The sequence below is a fragment of the Ambystoma mexicanum genome, chromosome 7q (genome assembly GCF_040938575.1).
Source record: "Ambystoma mexicanum isolate Mex_15411 chromosome 7q, UKY_AmexF1_1, whole genome shotgun sequence".
Lineage (NCBI taxonomy): Eukaryota > Metazoa > Chordata > Amphibia > Caudata > Ambystomatidae > Ambystoma > Ambystoma mexicanum.
The window spans coordinates 413,031,960-413,055,371 of NC_090941.1; positions in this window are offsets into that span (position 1 = coordinate 413,031,960).

Consider the following 23,412-nt stretch of genomic DNA (forward strand, 5'->3'; position numbering starts at 1 on the left):
CACACAATGCAGTTTACTATAAAGAATGCAACCTGCTCCAACCAATTCTCCACAATCGTTGCAGTAAGACTCTCCCTAGTTAAATGCGCAGGGTAATGCAGCTGTTCAAGTGCAATTTTTAAGATATGCTACTGGCATCACTGGCTTTCCAGTGCTATCATGTCGCCATAATGCTTCTGTGGGGGATAAAGAACACCCCTTTATTTTCCATAATTCCTGCTCTTCCTGCGATGCACTCCCTTGAATCTCCATTAATTGGGTCCTCAGTAATTTATTAAACCCTTGTTGCATTATCATGGTCGTGACTACTTTCTCCTTGACGTTTGGAGTATCAAAACTTGGAATATCTGGGGAGTACGAAACCCTTTTGGCTTCTGCATCTGCGGCTTTGTTTCCACAAAAAATACAATCTTTTAGCTTATTATGAGCTGTGCATTTAACAACCGGTATGGTTACTGGGAGTTGTAGTGCCTTAATAAGCCTGTCCAATAAGGATGTGTGCACACTGGGGTGCCATCCGCACAGAGGTAACCCCTCCTTTTCCAACGTGCTAGCCCTGCATGTACAGTTGACGTCACATAGGCAGAGTCACTGCACACCGCCACTTGCTGCCCTTTGTGTTTCTCGAGAGCAACAATAGGCGCTACCAATTCTGCTACTTGTGCTGAAAAGTGAGACAGTAGTCTTGCAATTGCTACAACTTCAAACTTGCCATTTAATCTATGCCTTACTACAGCTGCACCAGAATGCCTTTCCCCACTAGTCTGATTAATTTTCAAAGAACCATCAATAAAGATAATTTTCCCTCTTGACAAAGAGTTTTCTTTCACATGGGATATTTCATCATAAAACTCAACATAATTAGCACAGTCATTCACTTTATCGTATTTTGCTATAGGCTCAGCGATAAACGTGGCAGGATTCACTATCTTATATCTGACAATTTTGATTGTTGTGTTCGAAATCATTACATCACAAGCTGAAGCTCTTTGGGATGTCAATTTACCTTTGGTTTTCTCTGAAATAGCGAACAGAGCATGCGCTACAAAAAGGGTCATAGAACAGCCCATCACAATACTTGTACACTTCTCAATTGCGAACGCGGTGGCTGCCAATGACTGTTCACAAGGGAAGTGTCCTTTCATCACTGGGTCTAAAATCCCACTATAATATGCTGAAGGCTTGTACCCAATGTAGTTCTCTGCGTAAGTAGTGCTGTCATGAGTATCCCATTTGTGTGTGAAAACAAGAAAAATTAATTGAAATCATTGGGAATTCCCAAAACAGAAGCTGTACAAATTGCTTTTTTCAGCTCCTCTAACCCTTCGTCCATTTCCTCAATCCATTGTATTTTTACTTTATCCACTTGTGCTTGCTTTAAGGCTTGCAAAAGGGGTCTCGTGTATGAACTGTAATCAAACACTCAGGCTCTAACATAATTGCATAGTCCCAAAAACTGCTGCATTTGTTTCACCATATTTGATTTTGCGGTTTTCATAATTGCCTCAGCTCTTTCAGGTGAAATCTTTTTTCCCTCATGTGAGATCAGCTGCCCTATATATAGCACCTCCTCCTGACTACTGTAATTTCTCGCTGTCTTCCTTATATCCCTTGTCTGCTAGAATAGTAATCAACTGAATAGAATCTTGTCTGCACTTGTCTTCCGTCGTGCTACTGATCAAAATGTCATCTACGTTCTGTATCACTGCACTCTTAAGATCAATGTTGCCTAGATCCACCTGTAGGACTCTGTTAAAAATCAATGGAGACTCACAATACCCCTGGGGCAAACGAGTATGTTTCAGTCAAGTTTGGCAAAATGTAAATGAAGTCAAGTGTTGTGAGTCCTTGTGCAATGGGATTGTGAAAAACGCATTTTTCAAAACGATCACCCTAAAATATTGAGCTTTTATTGGGATACTGCATAATATTGTCACCGGGTTAAGAACTAAAGGAAACTCTGCTTCTACAATCTGGTTAAACTGTTTCATATATTGTATAAATCTCCACGACCCTCCCTTTGATTTTTTGATAGGATACACCACAGTATTGCATAATGATTCCGATGGCACCAGAATACCATACTTCATCAGTGCTGAAATGGTCTGAAATATACCCTCATCAGCCTCTCGAGACATGGGGTACTGTCTTCCATGAGGTAAAATTGCCCCTGGCTTCAGCTTTATCTTAAATTCCCCTATTCCTTTCAATAGACCCATGTCATAAGGGCCTGTGGTCCACAGGACACTTGCCACTTTTTCCAAGTCCTCCTCAAAAAATGCTGGGCGCTGCTGCATTATTGCCATACGTTGTGGAATTTCCCTCTTTTCTTTTCTATTCTTATCCAATATGGAATGCTCATAAAGAACACTACTTCATCATCTGTGCAGTCTTCTTTAAACATGTCATCATCAGTGATGTCAGTCAACCTGTACCCTTTTTCGAGAGCTACTTCTGTCCTCCATGGTCTACCCTCATCGTCCATTACTTTGAGCATCACCATTTCGCTTTGTACTATGGCTGCTTCTAATTCTATAGGGATAGTCTGTCCCCCCTATTCGTCCATAGGTATTTGTGGTCTAAACAAAAACTCATCAGGTATTCTTACAGTTTTTCCCACTAAGCAAGGTAGCCATTTCAATAAAATGTTCACCCCATACAGGAAGACCTCTGGCTCTACTGGAATGCATCGCAGAGCCACTTGCCCTGTGAATGCCAATACAAATTCACCCACATTTAAGTGGTGAACTATCCCTTGGTCAGTAAATAAAATTGTCATGTTAAGTTTTGTCATCAAATCTCTTCCCATAATGTTAACTGGTGTCTGTCGTGAATACAACAAAGGAACAGACATGTCACACTCTCCTATAGAGACTGGTAATTCATCAGTAAAAGGAACTCGACTCGTAGCTCCAGAGAACCCTTGAGCATTCATGACAATTCCCAATGTTGGATATTTTCCTTCTCGTATACATGAATGAGTAGCCCCAGTGTCTACTGGAAAAGAAAAAGATTTGCATCCTATCATCACATCGGCCCTTGGTTCTTCTTCGGGATCTGCTGTCACAGATAGTACTGAACACATGAAGTCACCCTGTGAGCTGTCCTATTGTGGGTGCAGGCATATCCCTGATCCTGTGAAAGGATTTCCTCCCACCGCAGTGGCACCTCCTATTATAGGCATCAGTAGTTGTCCTGCATTTGCATACTGCTGTGTCTGCATGGGGGCTTGTTGTGACTGCCCTTGCGGTGCATTCATCTGCCCCCGCTCTGGTTGCTATGCCTGCTGCACTCGTGGCGCTTGTGTCTGATACACTGTGTGATCTTGGGCAAACCCTTCCCTAGTTTGTGTGCTATATGGTGGAGGATAAGCTGTCCCCCTGTTGAGAACTGGCCATTCTGTACATTCCCTTGACTCCCACATATGCGTGCAATGTGCCCTGTCATCCCGCAGGTCCAACACACTGGGGGTGCTCGTCTAACAAGACCCCTTCTTGGTTAAATCCTCTCTGTGCGTTCTGATTCTCATTCTGTGCATTTTGAAACCCTCCCTTATTATTTTGGAATCCACCTCTTCCTCCTCTATAGCCCATACCTCTACCTCATGGCATAAACCCATATCCATCTTGGTCCATCAGGCGCTGATTATTCACCTGTGATGTACCCACTCCTTGCTGCATTCCCAATACTTCGCCACTGGTCAATACCGACCCTTCTATGGCATATTTTGACAATTTCTTCTGAACTAATTTAGCTTCCTCGATTTTTCTAGCCTCATCTTTCTTCTTATTTAATAAGTAAAACCGCACGTTCTGTCGTACGCCCTAATAAGGCGTCCGTTGTGAGAACCTTTTTCCACACACATCTGTCTATCTTGTAACAAATATTTGGAAACCTTTGTAATGTGGATCTCCAATCCTAGCGTATATATATATTTTTTTGAAACTATACGCTCCCGGAAAACATTAAGTCTGGACGAGGATAGACAGCCCCGATATAGATGGTGCCAATATCTCGAATGGCCTTTACACAACAGTTAAACTGCCTCCATATACTAAAAGGTTACTTGTGTATAACATACACACACAATTATACTAGATATTAGTATTAACATACTTTCTGTTGTTTGCTTTCCACATTAGTTGGTGAAAAACTCACATTAAAAGATGAAGTGAACAACGCATTGATAAAATCAAGCCGGTCCACCAGCATCGCGTTACAGAGATAGCACAATAATGACTGGTCACTAACAGACACCTAAGGTACCTTTCCGCAATGTTAATTAACCGCTGCATTGTATACCAGACGATGTATCACTTTATCTTGAATGAGAATTACACTGACCTAGGCCTGTATATCCATAGGTATGGCGAATGAACACACCTTATGAACTAAGCATCCGTTAAGGAGCCTGACATTGTCAAGAACTGTCCTATTAAGATTCCTCCTAATACGTCCCGAAGAAATCTGAGTCATATACAGGTCAGTCCAAGTAGTGGCAGAGTAAATACAGTCCACCACCACAACTTCTAGCTAAGCACTGATAAAGAGTCCTTTTTAAAGTTTCTAAAAAAACTTGTTTCTTTTAAATTTCTTCTAGACTGCAATAGAAGCATTAGTGAACCTGGGAAAGTATAAACTACATGTTTTAAAAAACTTGTTATCCTGTCCTGAAGACGGCCAGTACCAACAAAACCAACGGCACTGTGAGAGTGAACCATATGAGTTAGTAGGGCCGAAACATATGTCGACTTTACATTAGGAAATTGCTCTCATCTATTTTCCTATCTCTCAATCTATACCAAGAACACAAAAAGGGTATATTCGTTGAATGTACAACCTTATACCCTTCATCTACATTGTAGAACAACATAGAGAGGTTGCAAATATGTATTAAATGAATAAATTAACAGCTGCCTCTATAGACCTCTGTCGCATGCATGAATGCAGGAGAGATCAAGGCTATTGATCCCATAATTGGTGAATAAGCTAGTTTTTGTTAACAATATTTTATACTGCTTTTCCCTCTTTTTTTTAAAAAGTATTTTTTTGCTTACCTTCATTTGTTTTCACTCACTATGGAAAGTATGGTGTTTTTACACCTTTTAGATTGTAAGTGGTTAGCACAGATTCGTTTTTTTTTAGTCTTTTTTATACAGGACTCACTCATAGTACTTTTTAAGTTTTTCACAAGATGTATTAAAATAAATGAAAATGTTATTTCAATGTCAAGTAGTTGTGGTATGATTAATCTAAGAGTTTACTAGATTACCTTGGACTTCACCTGGTGTTACTCAGGGACTTAAGGAAGGGGTAGTTGACCTATCACTGTTCTTTTTTGACGTACTATATTTGTGAGACCGATTTCCAGCTTCTATATAATGGCGGCTCTGCCTGCAGTCTATTCACTACTTATAGCCAGCTTCTAAGATTCCCAGATCTACTTGCATTGCTGCATCTGTACAGTTATCCAACGACTTGCATTTTCTGCAGTGCTTCTCAGACATGCAATCTTCTTTCGTACTTTAAAGTTACGAGATTCTTAATTTAGTCATCAGTTTCTATATGATCCATACATTTTCTTCTTCAGGGCGTCACACTCGTCTCTTGTGACATCACCAGCTTCTCTTGCTTTCCTTCAGGGAACTCCTCCATTAGATTGTCATCTCTTCGGGGATGCATTAGTTCTGGTTTTCTCAGAGGATACCTTTTCTCAAATATTCGTCATGGTATGGTCACAATTGCTGGTGTCAAACATGACACAATTCGGGCTCCAAACATATAGGTAGTAGCGGGGCGGGAATTCCTGCAGAAGCACCTGACTGCTCCTCTACAAGCGCAAGAGAGTTTTTAAGTGCGTTTGGTAGCTTAGGTTCAGAAAAAAACAGACACTGTGTGTTGGTATGATTTTAGTTGATTTGCGCTTGTGTGATGTTTCATGGTTTGTAGTATGCAGGTCTTTCATGTGCGTGTTGGGTGTTGTGGAGAGTTGGAATAGTGCCTGTAGTTTGGGTTTTTTGTGGCGAATGTCTGGGTTGTGTGGTGAGTATGCAGTGTTAGAGAGATTTTAGCAGGGTTAGTCGGGGGTTGTCTGGGTTGTTTTGTGTTGGGTTAACCCTTCAGCTTATATTTATTACTTTTTGGTTTTTCATAGAATATTTGTTTAGGTGGTCCAGTTTCATAGTTTTTTCTTGCATTGCAGTGGTGGGGTTTCTCTCTCTGGTGCTTTCTTCAGCCGGGTGCGTTAAAGAGACATGTTTTTAATAACTTCCTGAACTATAGGTGATCTTCTGTTGTTTGCATTTCATTCAGGAGCAAGTTCCAGAGTTTCTCTGCTATGTAGGAGAGTGCTGATCCCCTGAATTTTTGTTTTGTCTATTGTTTAAGTTCGAGGCAGATGTCATTGCTGGATCTTAGTCTTTGTGTTGGTTTGTAATTGGTGATTTTTTCCTGTTTGAATTTCGCTCCTTGGCTGTGGATCACTCTGTGTGTTATGCAGAGATTCCTTTTTTTGCTGGTAACCAATGCAGTGTTCTTAGCGCTGGGGGGATGTGTTCTCTTCTAGGTATTCTGACATTCTGAGGTATATGCTGTTGGAGTAGTCTATTTTTCACATAATGAGGGAGATGATGGCGATGTTCTGTGTGTGAAGGAGAAGAAGGGAAGTACCTTCTTGATGGCGTGTAGGTGGAAGAAGCATTTCTTACCTATTGCGTTGAATTGTGGTTCTAGTATTAGTTCATTGTCCATTAGGATTCAAAGATTTTTTACCACTTTGGATGGTTCTGGTGGGATTCCCAGATCGGTAAGGCTGTGGAATGTGATTGTTGCTCAACAGATCGTTGGGTGTGATCATGATTTCGTTTTGTTCAGGTTGAGTTTAAGACTGTTATTATGGATTTTGATTATATGGGCGAGCAACATGAATGAGTTTTGGGGTACGTAGAAGCAGAGTTTGCTGGCAGGTTATCCTTTTCCTGTGAATGAACATTCTCTTTGTGTACTGTGGTAAGTAGATAACTTCAGCAGCTGAAGTATTTCTGTTAATTGGGCATGCTTGTAGGAAACCTGTCAGGTAAACATTGAATTCATGTGTGGCGTGACCAAGCCTGCTTTCTCTGCAAAAAGGGTTATACTATTGCTTCTTATGAAAATCTACTTGATTCAAGCAAGTAGGAGAACATTCTCCTATGAATATAAAAATACGGCAGAGGGTGTGATTTTTCATCAGGTTTTAGAAATGCACCTGTTACCTTCTTCTCAGAGGTGACCTGTGCATGTCACTTGAGTTAGATAGCAGCACAAAATTTGCTTTGCGAGCCCCCTTGAATACAATAATGGAAGATCCAACTCCTGACATGCAGGGCAGGGATATCATTTGGGGATCACCAGCGGTCGCAACTGTGACCCCTGAGGTCCCCCTTGCTACTCCTTTGATCTCCCTTGCTACGCCTAAAAAAATAAAAGAAAAACACATTTTTTTTAAATGGAAGCTCCGGGGCTGCGGCCAGCACCATGTGGCTCTTTGTTTCTGGAGTGGCTGGCTTTCTTTATCAGGCGTCTTAAAAATAAAAATAAAACAGGGGTTTGCACAAGTGTAACACTTTGAGCAGTGGCCCTAAACAAGAACAAATAGGAATAACAAATTGTCTTTCAGGAATTCTATACAATAATTGCTAGACTTATTAAAGGTTTATTTTAGCCACACTTCAGGGGGTGAGTCACTGATTTAGTCTGAATTAGTCTGTTCTTAAATACCTCAAACTCACAATGCAGACAAAAACTATATGCATGTTGCTTTTTCCAAGTTACAGTTATAGCATGTTTTTTTCTGCTGTTGCCTCTGTTACAATCATCACAAGACATTCCATCTCGGTGTCCTCATCACTTGACAACATCCTTGTGCCTAAAACCTTGTTTACAGTGTAGAAATGTTTGATAATAGCACATCAAGTGGCCCTTGGTTTCATTGTGCCACAATTAATGCCTTGTTGTACTGTGTCTCTTTCCTATCTCCCTGATTATTGAATCCACTACAGAGTGTGATTTGCTTTTTGAATTTGAGACCTTTCATACACATAATTTCTCATTTTAATATAGCCGGTAAAATAGCTATAGCTGGTAAGATAGCTCTGTGGGTTGAGCGCTCGCTGCTGTGGTGTCTGAACTCAGCCTTTCATATTTCTGAGGTCTATAAATGAGTACCAACACCGGTTGGGTGATATTGCATGTATATTTGTTCTATATAAAACACTTAAGCGTAAGAGCTATATAATAAAACATCATTATCATTTGGCCTTGGACGTCTGCTTGCATTTACAGGAATTTGGTAATATGGACCTATACACACTGATATTAGCGATACATATGGTGATTCATTCTTGTATGAAATGTGTATCACATTACAGTGATATCATAATCATAATTATCGTAGTGTCGTAGTGTACTTAGGAACAATTCTATGTGATGTCGCTTCCTGTTTTATCAAGGGGTGAAAGGTTGTGTTCTTCTGGGTGGGGTCAAATGACCACTTCCTGTGATGTCATCAGAGATCAAGGATCGTGTGATGTCACTTACGCTACCCCTGGCATTTTGGTAAAATGACGTCCCTGATACAGGACTTGTCACTGTCAAATACTAATTTTTATTTCAGGTTTGAAAAGTTTAAAAATTAAAAAATTATGCAATTTAGTCGTGAGTTTATTCATGTCTAGTTTCCATTAAAAATATTCTTTACAATTACGTTTTAATTGAATGGAAATTTCCAAGTAAAGTCATTATTTGAGTTTTGTGTGGGTGACTTTTCCTAACACAGTGGATAAAACATTGCCCTCTGACCCTCTGATCCGTGTGTTTCATATCCAAATTAGGCAGAATGCGTAGACTTTGCAGGTTGTGCATCCTACTGTTTTGGATTGATTACAACCTGGGGGAAAAAGAAATGGGAAGCAACAGAAATGTAAACGTGAGCGTTCATATTAACTCACTGCACAGCAAACATCTTGCAGTTTGGTCTACAAGTACACATGTACTCCTGTTAAAATTCTCATTTGCACAGGGCAGATACTGTAGAGGGTGTTGAACACTTGATACTAAAAACTGTATTCATGTTGCTTGGTTTATATTTTAATCTTGTCGGTACTGACTTTACCTTTCAACCTTCCTGTCATGGGTGGTTAGTCCGTAATGAGCAAAGGGACACAGACCCGCCACTGTTACCGATTTTGGACAAGCCAAAGCCAGCCCATTTAAAAGACTGAGTACTCCCAAGAGCTCCTTTGCTATTTTTAATTAACTGCCAAAGGGAAACACCCTTTGCCTGACCACCCTTACCGCATTCCATTGATAAATCTACGGCCAGCAACTCTTTCTTCATCAATAAGATCAGCATGATCTGCCAACACATACACATCAATGGTACACATGACAGAACGCTACACATCTTTTAAAACCACATCTACTTGGACAACTTTCAAAACACTCACTATGGAAGACCTTACTGCAATTCTAGCATCCCCCAAGACCACATCGTATGCGGACAACATGCTTCCTGCCTCAATACTCAAGACACTTCCCACTGAAGCACTCCACCCTTAGCCGACAATCATCAACAGCTCCCTAACTCAAGGCAACTTTCCCTCAACCCTCAAAACTGGACAAATCCTCCCACTTCTCAAGAAACCAACATTGAACCTTGACGATCCGAGCAACTACCGCCCATCACCCATCTTCCCATCCTAGATATAATCCTTGAGAGAGAAACTCCTCCAACACATCATAGCCAACAACTTCTTTCAGTCCTACCAATCTGGCTTCAAACCCAGATACAGCACAGAAATGGCTACCCAAGGTGATTGACGATGCCCTTAAAATCCTTCATGATGGCCATCCTTGCCTCCTGTTTCTCCTTGACCTCTCAGCAGCATTTGACATACACCAGACACAGACAATCTACATCGACCCATGGGGATCAGCGAGATCAGACTCAGCTGGTTTAAATCATACCTTGATAATTGACATCAGTTTGAACAAATGGATTCCTTAATATCACCAAATCTACCCATCTCCTGTGGAGTCCTGCGAAGATCTGCCCTCTCCCCTGTGACCCTGAATCATTACATGGAACCACTTGGAACCTACTCGCTCCACACAACATCCCCATCCACCAATATGCATATGACAACAGTTCTGCCTCAAGATATCCTCCATTTAGGAAATTCACAGCCTCAAGGCCCACCTTTCATTGATCCAGTCATGGATGTCCAGTGCTTACCTGAATCTGAACCCCTCCCAGGCTGAATTCCTACTGCTGACCAACAACACTGAACATCCAGACATCCGGCCTGGGTCTCTGCTATTCACCTCAAGGACATCACACCCCAGCTTGTCACCTGCACCAAGTCCCTTGGGTTTGCCATCAACTGACACCTCTCCCTCTAACAGCATATAGCAAGGAAGACACAAACGGCTTGATACCAATGTTGTCTCCTGCGGAAAATCAAGCTCTTCATCCCAGAAAACTATTTCAGATTCTCTGTCGAAGCTTTGGTCCCCTTGCACCTGGATGGTGGCAATGCCCTTTTTGAAGTCTTCCGGCGACTACCCTGGCTCCCGTGAGATGTGGCCTGCATGCTGCAGCACGACTTACCAAAGGACTCTGCAAATTTGACCACATCAGCCTGACCCTCATCAAACTGCACTTGCTCCCACTGTAAGCATGTATCATCTTGAATCCCTGCTGCATTATATAAAATGCTGTACGCCTGAGGTCCCCAAGCTACCTCACTGAGAAACTCATCATTTCTGGAAGCTTACAAGCCACCAGAAGTAAGGACATGGGCAGACATGAACTCTGGCGTTTCAGGAAATTAAAAACCATAAGACTGGCCTTCTCTATGCCCCAAGACTCTGGACCCTCCTTCCAATCAACATCCGACTCTCCCCCTCGCATCTTCAGTTCAGGAAGGAGCTCAAGACCCTCCTCTTCAAGGAATGGCCCCTCCCTGGGACCCAAGACCATACACCATACATTCTCCACCATACCTGAGACTCAGTGATTTGATCCCCACTGTTTCCTCCCTGGTTACTTGTAGATCCATTGCTGACAATTTCCCTCCCTCCTCAGTTGTTACATCGCCACTCCCTTGTTTCTCTGCTCCCTAACCTTGTTCTTCCTCCTATGATTGTAGAGTGCCCTGTTGCTTCCCATAGCTAAACTTCGCTCACTAAATGCCATAATAATAATAATAATAATGATAATACTCATAATAATAATATTAATAATAATAAATAATAATAATAATAACATAGCCAGACATGCCTGCTTTGGTGCAGCAATTCTGGCCATATATTCTTATTTTGGCATGACATTTCTTTAGTGGACATGAAGAGTAAACAAAAGATTACATGGCTAACCTGACCTGCATTGGTGCATACTTTTTGACTGGACATACTTGTACCGTAGCATGGCCATTTTACTGATAAAGCCAGTAGAAAAATGAGTGAGTCCTGTATACAAAAGAATAAAATAAACAAATCTGTGCTAACCACTTACAATGTAAATGGTATAAAAACACCATACTGACACATATTCGCAGAGAGTATAATTAATGGTATTATGTGCAAAACAATCATGATTGTTTCTAATCCAGAAATGCTTCTTTCGGCTGTGAGCAGTAAAAAGGATCCTACCATTCCTGTCATTCGCCAACAAAACACTCACTGTCATTGATCTTGTCATATCCAGAGTAGACTAGGCCAACAGCCTATATTTGGTCATGCCAGAATGACTTCTAAAAAAAACTGCAACTCATACAAAATGTGGCACTCAGATCTAGCAGCGACATTAGTCTGGAACTAAAACCATACGTCAAAAGAAAATTTGGAGGAACCTCTTTCTCTCACCTCGCCCCAAAAACCTGGAATGAGCTACCATGAGCTACCAAAGAACATACGTAACACAAAAGATGACCTCCTATTCAGAAAACTCCTAAAATCTTGGCTCTTCACCCCATAAACAGAAGGAATGCCTACGGGGGCACACACAGCTGAAACAATGCTGAGAGAGGAAAACGATCCTCCCCATCTCCCTAAGCTCCCTCCCATCAACTGAGGTAAGAGAAGAACAATCTATGGCATATCACTTTACCAACTGAGGGATAGATAAGCTAGAATCATACCAAAGTACGATCACAGACAGACTGGGCTTGAAGGGTAAGGATGATATGTCAATAACACCTTAGCCGATAAAGTAAACACTGACAGCAATGGATCACCGTCAGGAAATAGATAGGAAGGGAGCGGATGATTATAAAACTACAGCACCAATACCAGAGTGGGGGACAATGCACGCCTCAACCTGGTACACAAAGTTAAAAAAAACACAGCTGGAAACTTGCTGCGCCATCACTCCTAACATTTAGATGGACAGGAAAGAAAGAAAGAGAAAGAATATGCCTATTCCATAGGACAACCAGGTACATAGAACACGAATTATAAGGATTAAGAGACATGTAACCTATTAACCCAAAAGCTCACATTTCTATTTATTTATTTATTTAACATCTATAAAGCGCTCACACAGCCCGCAGGCATCGAGGCACTGTTACAGGAATTGTTTGTTTTTTCTTAGTTGCGTAATTGTGTTTTTATTTTGTCTTAGTTACGTATTTATAACGCGCTTAAACACCCAGAGGTTTCTAAGCGCGGACCGGGGGATCGAACCTGTTGTTGCTTCGTGTCGTCTTGCTTCCAAGACGTGCACGCTGCCGCTGAGCTATCCTCCCGGGACATTTCTGCATACCTACCTCACACAAAAATAAAGAAAAACACCTTCTCGCACAGCAAACCACACGCACTTCACCACACTGCAACAACAAACAAACAATACATAACTCGCACCAACAGCAGACGAGGACTCACATTGATCCGATATTCACACCCAAGCTCTTCGTACAGTGAAAACCGAACTGAAGCTGCCAAAAGGACAACACCTTTCTCACTTTCCTACTCCCTCTTCACTGTGACGTCCCAGCGCCACTATCGCGCATGCGTGGGCCTCGTTCCCGGCCACGCATGCGCAGTTCCAATAAACCGTGCCCGTGCGGCAGTTCCCGCCGGGACGCGTACAGACCACCAGCGCGTCCCGTGTCCTCCTTTACTGCGTGTGCGTGTGTGAGTGCATGCGTGCATGAAGGTTCCCCGAGGCACGGGGGACCCTACAACAACTGGCGACGAAGGTGGGATATCGCCACGGCAACGTTTGCACGAACGCACGGCAAGCGTAGAATCAGCAGTGCTACGTGTCGTAGCGAGACACGGACCCGACGCGAATAATCCCGTGATGCTTGTGCAGCAGTAGCGGCCTGAAAAGGTGCTCGTGCGCCGCTGCACAAATACTACAATCAATTTTTGGAACCTTGGTTGTTCCCTATAACCCGGGGACAACCTTTTTCTCCGTACAACTGACACTTCCAGGAAAGGAACCCAAGACAAGACACAGTGGGCAACTATCTGGCAGCAGCTTCAACAACACAACAGATCCCCCCCAAGTAAGGTTTGCGGCCTCTGTTACACCAGGAGGTGCCTGTGTGACCTGAAACCATGGCAGACAGCGATGGGGAGGCAGGAACTGCGACAGGTACAATGATGCCACAACAAGGGTCTCTGTTACCAATGCAAGAGTTTGATGTGTCTGGTCCCTCATCCAAATTGGGGCCTAGGTGGTTGCTTTGGATTAAGAAACTCGAGATGTACTTTACAGCAACCGGCATCACCGATGATGATGCGAAGAGGGCCACGCTGCTATACTCTGCAGGGCTAGACGTCTTGCGTATTTCCGAATCATGCAACCTACAGGTGGTTACGTACAGCACTGCCAAGACTGCGCTAGAGAACCATTTCATACCTCTCTCAAATGTTGACTACGAGAGGTTTCTGTTTTGTGGCGAGAAGCAGAGAGAAGGAGAATCCCTTGATCAGTTCTGCGCCAGGTTGAGGTTGATGGCCACCACGTGTCGGTGGGACAATGATGAGTCAATGATACGGAACCAAGTCATCCAGGGCTGTAGCTCCGGAAAGTTAAGAAGGCAAGTGCTGAGGGAACCGGGCTGGACTCTGATGCAAATCCTGGACAGTGGCAGAATATATGAGCTGGCGGAATTGAGAGGCGCCAAAATGGATGCTGCAAGGCATCCAGGCATGTCTGAAGATGCATTTGCCGCAAGTAAACGACCCGGAATAAAGGACAAGTGGGGGCAAAGAAGACAAGAGACTCGTCATCCTTCCGAGTTGGGGTCAATATGTCCGTCTTGTGGGTACGACCTACCCCACGCAGAAAAATGCCCAGCCGTGTCGAGGTCTTGCGGCCGGTGCGGCAAGCCGGGGCACTATGCCCAGATGTGTCGTGCTCCTGCTCCAATTTCTGTGCCGAGGGGCCCAGCAAGGAGTAGTGGTAGTGGATCCAGAAGGCAAAGGAGCATTGCGGCACTTGAACAAGAAATGCAGCGGCTGCAGCTGGCCGAAGAGGAAGAGGAGGACGATGAAGAGGGTTTCTTCATCTCAAACCTGGCCTCTGGGGCTAGAAAGAAGAGACAGCCCAAATGCATGGTGGACATTCAAGGTGTGCCGACATAGGTCTTGATTGATACAGGCGCCTCAGTATGTGTGTTGGCCGAGGACCATTATCAGAAGTTGCCAGGTCCTCCCCCACTAGACAGTTCGGCAGCAAATATATTCACCTTTGGAGGGGATGCCCCACTGCCCATCAAGGGGGTGTTTGTCACGCCAGTCGCCAAGGGAGACCGAATCATTAGGGCACGATTTTTTGTCACGGACGTGAGTCCCCATTCGTTACTCAGCTGTGCAGCGTCAGAAGCCCTCGACTTGGTGCATTTTGCATTGGAGGTGTATCAAGTAGACATTGAGAGCCTGCTCGACAAGTATGCGGGCATCTTTTAAGGGGTGGGGAAGTTGAAGGCGCCCCCGATAAGGCTACACATTGACGACACCATCAGACCAGTTGCCCTCAAGCATAGGCGGATCCCGTTTCATCTCAGGGAGAAGTTCGAGGAAGAGCTGAGGTCGCTCATCAGCATGGATATTATTGAAAGGGTGGAGGGACCCACACCCTGGGTTTCACCTATAGTGGTCGCTCCCAAACCAAAGCAGCCAGGAGCGGTAAGGATCTGCGTTGATATGCGCCTCCCTAATGCCGCAATTAAGAGGGAGAGGCATTTAACGCCAACACTGGACGACATTGTGGGGGAACTTCAAGGGGCACGTGTGTTCTCAAAGCTGGATCTACGGGCCGGCTATCACCAACTGGAACTCCACCCGGACTCCAGATTTATTACAACCTTCACAACCCACGAAGGCCTCTACCAATTTAAGCGCCTGAGCTTCGGCATCTCTTCGGCGGCTGACGTTTTTCAGAACACTATTAGGGGAGCGCTAGCCGGCCTTCAAGGCGTTATAAACATGAGTGACGACATCTTAGTGTTCGCAGACTCTGAGGCAGAACACCTAAGAAGGTTGGAAGGTACTCTAAGGAGGTTGAAAGAACTGGGTCTCACTTTACATCGCCAAAAATGTGAATTCTTTAAAGACCGGATAGGGTTTTTCGGCTTCATCTTTCAGGCTGCAGGAGTGTCACCAGACCCGGCAAAGGTCAGAGATATAAAGGAGGCAGCGGCACAACAATCCCCCACGGAGGTAAGGAGCTTCTTGGGGATGGTGACGTATTGTGGGCGTTTTATCAGGGGACTAGCTTCGATGGCGGAACCTCTCAGGGCTCTGACAAGAAACGACGCGGTGTGGAAATGGGAGTCCCGAGAACAAGAGGCATTTCAGGCCCTCAAGAATGCTTTGTCGGATGCAGACACCATGGCGTACTTCAACCCGGCCGTCGAGTCAGAAGTGGTAGTAGATGCAAGCCCCGTTGGTGTAGGTGCGGTGTTGCTGCAACCGGATGAGCGCGGCGAGATGAGACCCATTGCCTATGCCAGCAAAGCACTTTCTAGTACAGAGATGAGATACTCACAGATAGAAAGGGAAGCACTGGCCATCCTATGGGGCTGTCGGCACTTTCGCCTGTACATTTTGGGCAAGCCGGTTGTGGTGGTCACCGACCACAAGCCGTTGCTGCCGATACTGGCGGGCGCATCATCGAAGCCGCCGCCCCGAATCGAGAGGTGGATGCTGGCCTTAATGGAATATGGGGTAAAGCTTGTATATAGGCCTGGGACCAATAACCCTGCAGACTATTTGTCGCGTCACCCTAACAAAGAGAACGCAGAAGTAGACAATGGGGAAGTGGACTGCAAGGGTCTGCTATGTCAAGTGGTAGAAGGTACACTTCCCATGGCGTTATCGAGACTCACCGTAGCGACGGAGTCCTCCAATGATGAAGTCTTCGGCATCATCAAGGCAGCGGTGATAAGCAGGGACTGGAGAGAAGTGCTGCGGAACAACTCAAGGCGCCAGGAGGAAGCACAGAAGGACTTACAAGTGCTCTGGAGGGTGAGAGATGAGTTGTCGATTTCCGACGATGGACTGATTCTCAGGGGCCAGCAGATCGTCATCCCGAGGGAGCTAAGGCTGCGTGTGCTGGAGCTGGCACACATTGGACACCAGGGTGTCGTCACGACGAAGGCTAGGTTAAGGCCCAAAGTCTGGTTTCCCGATCTGGAGGCGAGAGTTGAAAGCTTTGTGAAGAGATGTCTGGTCTGCCAGGCAGCGACACCGGGTGACAAAGCTCCACCCATTAGCTCGATGGAACGTAGTGAGAAGCCGTGGGGTACGGTCCATGTGGACTTTGGTTCGACAGGTCGAGGCATGTACTTTTTGGTGGCTGTCGATCAATGGTCACGGTACCCGGAGGTAGAGGTGGTTGAGTCAACGGCGACTGAGTTCACCACGGTGGCATTGGACAAGATGTTCGCTGCGCATGGATTCCCGGATACCATTTGCTCAGACAATGGACCACCGTTTACTGGCAGCCAGTTTGCGCAGTATCTACGAGAGAGGGGGATACAACATAGAAGAGTCTCCCCGCTATGGCTGCGAGCCAATGGCGAAGCCGAAAGGATGATGAGAACGCTCAACAAGGTAATGCGGATCTCGGGCAGCAGAGGTGAGGATCTTGTCAAAAGAGTTGTGGAATTTCTTCGAGTTTATCGCTCAACTCCCAATCAGTCCACAGGGGTTGCCCCAGCTGAGGCGCTCTTCGGACGGTGCCCGAGGGGGATGTTACCAGAAACGGAGGACAGGAGGCCGGGGGTCATAGACAATGATAAAGTTCATGAAGAACGAGCGGTGCGCAACCGGAAGGAGAGTGAACGCAGAGGATTACAAGAAAAGGAAGTGAGAGTTGGGGACTCAGTACTAGTCAAGAATCGACATCCGGAAGGAAAGTTGTCCTTACCGTTTGAACCACGCCCATGGAAATTGACTCATGTGAAGGGCACAATGGTGACCGCAGACAGTGAACGGGGTACCATTACCCGCAATCGATCCTTTTTCAAGAAAGTGGATGTCCCGGCTGAAACTCAGGTCTTGAATGACCCTTCGGGCCAGGAAGGAACATCTGAGGCCCAGGAGGGCGTCCCGTCATCGGATCCTGGACCCGCACCAGAGGCGGACCGCCCCTTGCCTACGGTCACATCGAGATATCCTGTTCGTGGGAGCAGGAGACCACCAGCTCATCTTAAAGACTATGTCCTGGACTCAGGGGACTGAGCGAGGAGTGACTTACACTTGTGGTCACCGTTTATCATGGTCATGTTACTGTTTTGTTTCACTATAAGGGTTCCATACACTCAAGGTTTGTTTTGTTCTGTTGTTAGAAAAAAGAAGGGATGTGACGTCCCAGCGCCACTATCGCGCATGCGTGGGCCTCGTTCCCGGCCACGCATGCGCAGTTCCAATAAACCGCGCCCGTGCGGCAGTTCCTGCCGGGACGCGTACAGACCACCAGCGCGTCCCGTGTCCTCCTTTACTGCGTGTGCGTGTGTGAGTGCATGCGTGCATGAAGGTTCCCCGAGGGACCCTACAACATTCACCCTACTAACCCCACCCCTCCTTCTTGTTTGCAGAACTGCCTGAGTGCCTGGGGACCAATTCTGTAGGTGACGGTGCGCGGTACAAATACCTTTAACGTTAACATTAACATTAGCATGATTATGTTCATACTTCGGAATATTCGCATATATTGATGCAGCCAGCATGGACATATCCATACATGCTCATGCAGAGCTAACAGACACATATCTTTACTGGCCTATATTGTGGGAAAAGGCATCATAAAACTTTGAAAATGTTCCTGTGCACTGTTGGTGACTTGCATCTGTTGGATTTTTTCATGTGTTTCTCTACAAAACTGATTGCAAACTGTGGCTTTTTACCCACTTTTCACAGAGCGTTGCAGCAAAACGCAGCAAGGTTATTTTGCCAGCAAGCACAAGATAATGCCACCAGCAGTCGGCGGGGCACCCGAATTTGAGAGCACCTTTCGTGCACAACATAACTGCATTGAGTATTACCCCATTTTCATGGTTGCCCTTTGGACTGCCGGGTGCTTCTTCAACCAAGATCTGGCATCTCTTCTTGGCATGTTTTACATGTTTGCTTGTTACAAATACTTCTTTGGATATGCAGAGTCTGCAAAGGGCAGGCTCCTCGGTTTCTACATGAGCTTGATAGCGTTATTTTGTCTGCTGCTACTGGCCACCGCTGGGGTTGCAAATGGCTTTCTTTACAAATACTTCGACATCGACGTGCTAAAAAAAATACATTGGATGTTTTGATGACACCTTTGAAAGCTGAAGCATATGCCGAAAATATGACCTTCGAAAGGTATGAATGTGATTTCAATCTATTTGCAAAAATTCCCCTGCCGTAAGATCTGTGACACACTGCTCCGTTGTCGTTTAAACATCTTAGACACAAGGGAGATGCAGTGGAAGAGGAAGATGCCAGGGGTATCAACACCGTGGTGCTGATTTTGCAAATTGGTTGAAACAGTGGAATGTCCTATGCACCTGATAATGGCCTGTGAGTCTCTAAGCCAAGTGAGAAAGGTTTTCCTGAAAGGATATAAGGGTATGGGGTTGACCCTGGACCCATTGGAACGGTGGAAATGGGTGTTGATGGGTGAACGAACCGGATTGGTAATTGCCGCAATGAAAATGTTGGAATATGTGTTAGCAGGAAATGGAGTTGTGGAAGAAAAAGGAAAAATGGCTTCCTCTGTACAGTTGTGAGTGAGAACAATGAAACCGCTAAAGTAAATTGCCAAGGAATTGTGAAGGGTCGATGGGGATAGGCGATAACTGAAAATGTGACGATTTCTTCTTCACAATATGGACTGTGATGGTCAAGATGAGGATGTTTTAACTCTTTTTAAATGTTAAAGGTTTTATGCTATCTTGTTAACATTTGGTTGTTCTTGATTTTTTTAAACCAATATAACACATATTTTTTTTTAAAAACACCACTTTAACCAGTTATTTTTAAATTGTTCTCAGAAAAAGTAACCCCTTGAACCCTCCTTGGTTGGTTTGAACTCCCGCGCTTTGCTAAGTAACTCGCGCATATTCATGGGACACATTTACCCTCCTCCCATTTAAAAATTCACCAGCTGTCACAGAGCGGCAGAGCAATTCGATTTATGAAAGATAAAGCGAGAGGCCAATGACGTGTGAAGTTACATCAGTGCCTCATGGCGCACACTCATGAAAATTAAGCAGGTGCTACTTAACACGTGTTGAGGCCGGCCATCTCAAAAGAGAATGAGATTCTGTTGCTTGTCTGTTGCATGAGAACAAAACAAACCACGCATAATCTCACCCAACACCACATGGCGACTACCAACCGAAAAACACACCTACGCTCAATGACCGGTCTCTCCGAGCTGAAGCTGCCAACAGAACATCAAAGCTCTCTTGCTCTTTTTCCATCTCAATCCTACTAACATACCCGCCACTCCCCTTCCATTACAGATCCCATAGAGCGCCAAGATACTAAGCAGGTGGTAACAGTGTGCGGTATAAGAACCCTTAACATAACATAACATGTTTCTGCCTGAGCCTCCCTTTTAATTATCCTCCAAATACTCCAAATTCGTAAGGGAAATCAAAGCCAGAGTAGCATGCAAGTACACTATGGAAAAAACAAACATATAAGGGCTTGTTACAAGGTTGCTTTTTCACCTCATAGACACCATTTTGAGGGCAATCTTTTTATTGCCATTCCAAATGTGATCAGATGTATAAGGAGGTCATGGTAACCAATATGTTATTATAATTTGTATGTAGGTGAATGCATTTAACAGTAGTAATGGCTTTGTAATAATGGTCTTTAATTTGACATTGAACATTTTAAAGCAGTATTCCTTAAGTGGAGATTAGTCAAACCATATGTTGCAGTGCTGCTTGGAAAGAGGCTAAATGAAAGATGTGTTTATATATGTTCTGTGAATGCAAAGCGCATGTGATAAGCTGCAACGGATGCTCCCCACCCAGTGGTGGGGATGGTCGGGCCTTTACACACTGTGTTGGTTTCCTTTTACCAAGAAATAATTCATGCAACGGCATGACAATTTCTGAGCATATTCATCAGATGCGCTGGTCTAGTTGTTTACATTGACATGCTGGAGAATTGTTGGTGTGCAAGGGGCTGGCACTGTGTGCGCCCCTCTTTACTTTGTATGACATTCCACATATCCAGAGATGTAGCCTTTCACCTAGAAAGATAATGGGCCTCATTATGAGTCTGGCAGTAACCGTGCTGGTAAAAACGGCACGGCTACCGCCGGGTAATTGCCCGTTGCGGGCACCGGAATAAATGACTCCCCATTTACATTTGAATCCCATTGGACTCAATGGGAATGGGGCAGACAGTAGCACCAGCACCATTCAGAATGGTGCCATGCTACCGTCAATGTCTGCGGGCGGGTGCCGTTACCCCATCCACATCGGACCTGGGGGCGGGACAGCACCCGCCTGCAGAACTCGTAGTTTGTCGGTCCGGAAACAATGATGCCGGCAAGCTTACCAGTACCGTTGTTTCTGGACCGGCAAGCTTGTAATGACCCCCACTGATTTTTTTTTTAATCATAGGACCAGTAGTGTGCTGAGCAGTCGGTCAGGGCTTTGGACATGAGCAGGCACACTGCCAGTGGTGTTTTTTCACATGGCTCCTGCATTCATTTGGACTGGCCTGACGTTGAGCCACTTTTACTTCTGCTCTCTTCAATTGCAAGAACAAGTTGTCTATAGTTGGGCTAAGCTCGGACACGTCGCATAATTTGGACACATACTGTTAATTTGTCATCTTTTAAGGAGTGCCCTGAGGGTTTCTCGGGGTTCAGATCCATTATTATAAGGTTGATCTCACAAATTAGGCGGCTAGGGGTTTAGTCCTTGGTAACAACAGTCCTTCAATTTGCAAATACTCCCTTTACTGGTTTTATATAAAGCATCATTTTGAGTTTCAGCCCAAACCAGGTAGGCACCTGTCATTGACAACGGCTCGGGTTCTCCATTTTAAGTTCCATTTCAGGTTTCCATTTGTCCTATGTCGCCAAGGATTTGCTGCTGGTGCTTCAATTGTCCAAAAAGGGAAAGTTTGCCATTATTTGCAGGTGTGAGGGAGCATTATCAGTGATCGACTATTCAGTTTGTCATTTTGGAAATTATGTTGTGGCTGCTTCCTATGGTGAAAATCCTGGTTGTCTTCGGTTATCTAAAGAATCCTTGCTTGGGTGGTTATTTTGTGTCCTGCTGCATTTCATAGCTTAATGTGTGCAAGTATCTCCGGCTTTAAGTGGGCCCGAGCTTGGAGGGTTGACTCTTTCTTTCTACTTCCTACTATTCTTTTCCAGAACACATGCAATTTTGAAGGGTATCCCTACATATTATCCCCACTAAAAATATCACCGTACATATTGTCGTTTGTCTCGCCATAGGCGATATTTTTTGGGAGGATAATTTGTGGGAGCAGGGTTTCGGGGGTGTCCCCGCACATTTAAAATTAATGCGAGGGTTGCGGGGGTGTCCCCGCAGGGTCCAAGCCTCAATATCGCTGCAAAATTATGGTGATATTTTTGTATCACAATATTTTTGCAGGGATATTAACACATGGAACCTTTTGAAGATGCTCTTCACACAGTGTAGTGATGAGTGAAACTGGTGCATTTCATGGGCGGTCTTCCTCCACTGCCAAATGACAGTTCTCATCTTTTAAAATCTTTGCTTGTGAAACAGTCCCTCAATCTACCTCTCCCACTTCACTTTTGGTGCAGACAGTAAACAAGTATTTCTCAGTGTCTCTATGTCTGCCCATCCCGAGTTGCTCTGGCTTACCTTTGTTTACTGTGGTGACAAGGAGTAATTTGTATGTCACTGGTCGGTGGACTAGATCTTCAATCTCTGTCTTTCAGTTTTGGATGTCTTCTCGAAATTATAATGGCTAGAGAATAGGTAAGGTATCTCGGTGGGTTGAGCATTCACTGCTGTGATTGGTGTGTGGTCTGCAGGTCGCAGGTTAAAATCCTTGCAGTGCCAAATCAGCCTTTGACTCTTCCGAGGTTGATAAACGAGTACCAACTTCAGCTAGGCGATAATGTATGTAAATATGTTCCATGTAAAGGGCTTTGGGGAAAGTGCTATATAACTAACACATCGTTCTTCATTTGTTTATTTCAGTCTTTTTTATGACGTCCTCATGCAAAGCAAATCGCTCCATAGCGCAGACTTTTAGACTATTAGTTGAGGCATATTTTCCATTTGTTTAACATGGTTTTTATAGCTGGAAGTTACAGCATTGAACATCTGACAAGTCTCTTGCATCTTGTCTGTCAGACGATCTGATTGGAAACAGGTGTAGTTGCCATGCTCCCATGAAAAGGACACATCTGTTTCATGTTTCAAGGTTTAACCTATTGTGATTTGCTTGTTGGGCCTTTAGTAAGGAGTTGTCAAATGTTCTCTCATATGTCTCTCAGTTTCAGATGAGGATGTCAAAGGTCAATGGCAGCCCAGGAGTTCCTTTCATGGTGGTGTGTTCATGTACCTCTTCAGCTTAGTTTCCATCAATCCTATGCAATTAGAATCCTTAGAGATTATTAGCTTTGGGTAGATCCTATGTCTTGTGATAAATTGCATTGTCCTCAAAACACAAATGCTATAGCAAACCTTTTGTGTACATGTTTTGGTAATATCTGTGGTTATATCTCCAGAACATTTCAGGCACCACCTTAATACAACCTCATAGAGTAAGGACTGTGACAAGGACATTGGACAAGGAGGTAATGGCCTGTCCAGTAATCTTCATTACTCCAAATCCAAGTCTCCAAGTCTCCCCTGCAAGATGCATACTTCTTATGAACAAATGTCTCCAGAGCCGTGGTTCTCT